Raw genomic sequence first — 5,663 nt, 5'->3', positions numbered from 1 at the left:
GCGACCGTTGTTGATGTGTGCAGAGGGTCCCTGGTTCGCGCCCGTGTCGGGGCGAGGGGACGGTTTAAAGTTATACTGTTACACTCTCTTTGATTTTAGCCGTGAGGATGCGGACGATGTTGTCCTGTAGCTGGCTCAGAGATGGTTCACTTCTCAGCTTCTTTGGAAGTTGATCCTTGGTTGGGGTATTCGGGTATGAATCACATTCACCCCCGTTTTTACACTGCAAACATATGCATGAGTTTCAGCAATGCCTCCTTGGAAGTTTCCACATCCATTATCTCAGCAACAGTTTGGTTATGTCCTGACTCCATGCTACTAGCTATGAAGATGTTAGCTAGCTAATGTTAGCTAACGTAAACTCGTACATCGCCTTGGTCCATACAATTGCCCTTATTTTAGCGCCCCAAAAACGTAATACTTTCAGATCAACTGTAATGTCAATACCATTGTAAAGCACAACTTCTCCCCTTTCCAACAAAATCAATTACATGACCTAAACACTGCCCATTTCTGCATAATTCAAGCAGGCAATGAACCCCGTCTTGTCTTTTTAAAAATGGCGGGTGGGGAAGCGAAACTAATGCGTGATAGATAGTGAGAAGGACAGATGTCGTGTGGGAAAATTGCTTTTTTCACTCGATCTGTCCAACTTATCACCTTATCGCCTCTAAAATGTAAATAAAACACTATAAAGAGTTTATATAATGTGTCATTACATACCTATTTGAAGGTTTGTGTCGAATTTGAATCGGGTTTTTAGGGCGGTGCTAAAGGGATCTTAGAAGTAAACAGCGGCTTTGAGAATGATGATCGCATGCAATGATAACGAAAAAAATGACTAGATATCCCCCCCTTAGCACCGTCACTGTCCATTTATTGTTTGTAAACAATGAGAGAAGTGCTACACCTGGTGGAGAGAGATTGTAAGACAGAAATAGTTGCTTTATGCGTGCTGTACTTTACGACATGACACGTCAAGATGTAACGGAGGGTCAGTTTTTTCAACTTTTCTCCAATACTATAGACCCATTACCATGTCGATCAACGCTCCCTCCAGTAACCACGAGCACAACCGTTCCTTGATTTTAACTGGCGGCTTTATTCTGTAGTTCTTGCCCGTCAGTCACGTTTCACACTCCTCTTAAACAGACCGGACAGATCAGAGAGAGGGATGAACGGGTGTTACATAAAGAGGAAAACAGGGCTAGGAGTGAGAGAGGAAAAGAGGAAGGAGAAGAGGAAGGATGTAGTAGAATTAGGTGGTCCCCTAATGGTTCTCTTTCACTGTTAATGAGGGAGATAGATGGGAGAGAGAAGGAGGAGGAAATAGATGCAGGGGGGAGAGAAATTATTATTTTTCAGAGAGAGAGAACCGGAGTACTCCAAAAGAACGTTTGCTACACTAATTAGAAACAGACACCTAGCTGCCTGCCATCCAGCACCTTTCACCAAATTTTCCAGGATATTCTCACCATGCACGGTCAAACTACAGCAAAGCAACACAAGGTGTGTTTCTGGTGGCTATGATTCTTATGCATCAGGTAAAGAGAGAGGAGAGGAGAGAGAGAAGGCAGTACACTCTTAGAATTCGTGGCTACTCAAGGAAGCCCTGGAGTTCCTGAAGGAAACATTGCTAATCAATGGTTCATATTTGCACCTTCGGTTAGTTGAGCGCTTCTTGAGGAACCTTTAATGGTTCGATGTAGCAACGTGTTCCTGGAGGAACCCTGGAGGGGAGAGGTGGCTTAGTAGGGGCGTGGCTTTAAGATATGTTGTAATTTCTGTTAATTTGTTCTCTTGTTTTGTCATCACATGTTAAGGTCTGCCTCCAAGCCCAGTCTGTAATGAGAAGATCACAATAAAACTGCAGACTGGGAAACCTTAAAACTCACCATAACCACCCAGAGCCTTGATCTGCCCCCATGTAACCCAGAACCCCTATCCCAAAGGACTGTCCAGATGGGCCAAGTCCTCCTGAAAGCCAGACAGGGTCTCCATGAAGCCCAGGGGCAGCCCCAGGCACCTCCTCCTCCAGTACTCCACCTCATACAGCAGAAGAGGAAGCTGAGGAGAGAGTACATGAAGACAAGGTCAGAGGTCACTAGTCACCCCTCATTACACCCGTCACCATAAAATAACTGCTGAGACACATCAAGAAGTTAAAAGTCAAGGCACCAGGGGAGGACACCAACTCAAAGCGGCCTCCCCTGAGTTCCACTCCCATCTCTGTGACCTCTACACCCTCTGCCTCCATGTTGGTCACTTTCCAAAGCCCTGGAAGTCAGCAGTAGTGACCATGATCCCCAAGCAAGGTAAAGACCCCCACCAGCCAGCCAACTATAGGCCCATCAGCCTTCTTAACAACTTGTGGAGGTTCCTGGAGAGGGTGCTGGCTTCAGAGACACTGACAACATGGGGGTCCTCTGGGTGCACCAGGCCGGCTTGAGGAAGAAGATCCACCACCGATAACATCCTGAGGCTGGCCGATATCAAATCATCCAGCTTTATTTATATAGCACATTTCAGACATGAATGCAACGCCCTTCACAGAAAAAAAACAGAAATATATACCACTCAACAAACATAAGAGGGTTAAAAAAACGAAAGAATATAAAAAACTAAAAGAATAAGAATAGAACAAGAAAGAGGTCACAGTAGCGATGTTCTTTGACGTCGAGAAGGCCTTTGACAAGATGTGTCACAATGGACTCATCTATATATCATATCAGACCCAGCTATAAATCATGTATAATATTAGACCCAGCTATATATCATATGTCATATCAGACCCAGCTATATAACCAGAAACTCCCCACTCAGTTGGTCACTCTTAAACATTTTTGAATTTAAGAAATATATAAAACGGGAGATAGTGGTGAGGGTGGGAGAAACCACATCGCCCAGGTTCTTTCCAGAGGCAGGAGTAACCCAAGGCTCCACCCTCAGCGTTCTACTGTTTAATGTATATATGTGATATTAATTACTTCCATCCAAGAGAGAGAGACAGGTCTCCCAGTTTGCGGATGACCTCTGCTACTGGGCGGCCTCAAAGACCTTTGCACATGCTGGGAAGAAGTTACAGAACTGAATAACTGAAATAGAGACATGTGGTGGGTTAAACTCAACCCTCTCAAGACACAGTGCATCCTCTTCTCCAAGCACCTCAAGAAAAACAGGCAAGTGAACAGGAAGCTCCTGTGCTTGGAGAATGAGGGAAGGAAGTGACTGAACCACCTGAGGGTGCTTTGCAGAAAGAAAGGAGAAACCACCCCCGGAACTGTCATCAAAGTCTATCAGAGAGTTATATCAGACCCCTGTATGAATATGCCTGTCCAGCCTGGAGCAACGTGGGAATGCACACAAAAAAAGACCCTGGCAATCAGGATGGCATACAGACTCCCCACGTGTACAATACCCGCTATATCCACCAGATGTCAGGACTGAGAACAGTGCAGGAGAAGATGGCTGTTCTGGGGCGCAAGTTTACCCTGACGTCGGTGGGGAACCCGTCACTGAAGACAATGATTCAAGAAGAACAAACAGACTCGCACAGATTTTTATCCAGCACCGGCCTCTCTGTGCTTCTTAAATAATTGTATCACTTTTAAAACCATTTTAGAGTGGATATCTGTTGCATTTTGATTGTGAATTTATCAACTTCTACTCCCGTATATATTTTAAAGCCTGGTTTTAAAACCTCTGGACCAATTTTTGTTTACCCCTTTTTAAACTCACCTGTCAAAGAGGGTGGGACACTGCAATAGAAGCTGACATTTTAACGAATCCAAACCCATTTTTTTTTTACAGCACTGCAAGCTGACATTTTAACACCACTCTTAATAACGCTGGAGGTTGACACAGACCAGGGTTTCCTAAACTCTGTCCTGGGGCCCCCGGGTGCACGTTTTGAAAGTTGCGTGAGTGAAAGAACGCTTACTTTTGCCGATTGAGCTGACGTTGATCTCAGGAATCCCCCGGTTTGTTTTGTCCCCCATATTCCCCCCAAAATCCAGAGAAAGGACTGAAGGACTGCTGGTTCACACTTCTATAAAAAAGACGTAGACCGTCTACACCAGGGAGGGGAAACTTTTTTAGGCCTGCGGACCAATTTCACGAAATATATATTTTTTGGAACTCAGTCAGGGTCTCAACTTACTGTTGAGAGTTAGAATGACAAAATACATAAGGTAAAATTTCGAAATGAGGTTGTTCAATTAGCCCTTGTCAGCTACTTTTAGTCTAGCAACCAGCTATCTAAACTTGTAGTAAATAATTATCAACCGGGGTGGGGCACATTGATCATCAGTTATCATATTAAAACTGCTAACATTTCCCTCCACCCTATGGTAAAATGTGGAGAATTGCAGGAAATTAGCTGTAAAACTGCAATTTTTTCTTTCCGCCCCATGGCAAAATGAAAGTAATTGCAGGATTTTTTCTTTCTTTTAGCTGATGGGGGGTACGCAGACCGATGAGCCACTGTGGCCTCATGATGAGTTTTTTTGTTGTTGGTGCCCATCAAAGTTGACCATCCCTTGTTAATAAAAACCTGCAGCGCTCAGCAAATGCACTGAACATCAACAGCAGATCAAAAGGAGAACTTCCTGCCACTTTATATGCAGCCTTTATGTAGAACATGACGTCCTGAATGAGTATCATCTCGAGTGTAGACGATATGAAGGCCAGCCGATGACAGCAGACAGGATTAACAGAAGAACTGTTGCCACATTTGAAGGTTTTTGGTTGCAGCAATACTGGAGGAGAGGGCATACAGTGGGGTATGTATGTGTACCTGATGCGGCCAACATTGCTGAAGTAGAGGGCGGTGTTTAAACAATGATTGAGTAGGTGAATTTATGGAGATTTAGAGAGTTCCTTAGTTTATGGTTCTTTAATGTTGACTGGAGAGCCATGGCCGGCCCGCTCATTAGGCAGCCGCCTATGCCGGCAAATTGACGAGGGCGGCATTTTCTGAGCTAAACTGACTCCATATTCTGCGGCATTTTCTGAGCTAAACTGACTACCTCCAACAACACATAAACCTCATAATTTTGCCCCAAAACAATTACTCTCAACCAGATGGGCTTTTTAGGTGAGCACGCTGATGCCGTCTTGTAATAAGCAGTGTCCAATTTGTCAAAGGCAGAGAAGCAATATATTTATCTTGTCCATTCCCATAACCTTTATTTAACTAGGCAAATCAGTTAGTTAAGAACAAATTCTTACTTTCAACGACGGCCTGCTCAGGGGCAGAACGACAGGTTTGTACCTTGTCAGTTCGGGGTTTTGAACTTTCAACCTTTTGGTTACTAGACCAATGCCACTAGGCTACCCTGCCGCTCCATCAACATGCCATCAATGTTTTTTACATAAATAATTTAGCAGATATAACATGGTAGAAAGAGTATGTGGCCTTTTCTGTAGCCTACAGGCTGGAGATAAAATGTATGACAATGTAATGAGATGGGAACTTTTTACATCATGCAGGTTTCTCCGATCAAATAGCTTAACCTACTTGGCGACCAATCAAATAAGAAAAATGCGCTCACATGTTAAAACAACATATCCTAAAAACAGGACAGGTCAAAGTAAAATGCACAATATGGAATGGACAATCAGGGCACTCACACAACTGCTGTCCAGGAGTTTCACCCCATAGG

General features: G+C 44.0%; 1 long non-coding RNA gene across 1 annotated transcript; it reads right to left on the bottom strand.

Annotated features, from left to right (window-relative positions):
• Positions 1–1,082: 1,082 nt before the first annotated feature.
• On the bottom strand, positions 1,083–2,057 carry LOC120021786. Its single transcript, XR_005472547.1, has 2 exons — positions 1,896–2,057; positions 1,083–1,730 (listed from the first exon to the last, which is right to left on the bottom strand). It is a non-coding gene; the product is annotated as an uncharacterized LOC120021786 (long non-coding RNA).
• Between the last annotated feature and the right edge of the window lie 3,606 nt (positions 2,058–5,663).

Source organism: Salvelinus namaycush, chromosome 26 (assembly GCF_016432855.1).
Source record: "Salvelinus namaycush isolate Seneca chromosome 26, SaNama_1.0, whole genome shotgun sequence".
NCBI lineage: Eukaryota > Metazoa > Chordata > Actinopteri > Salmoniformes > Salmonidae > Salvelinus > Salvelinus namaycush.
This window is presented reverse-complemented; position numbering and strand designations above follow the sequence as displayed.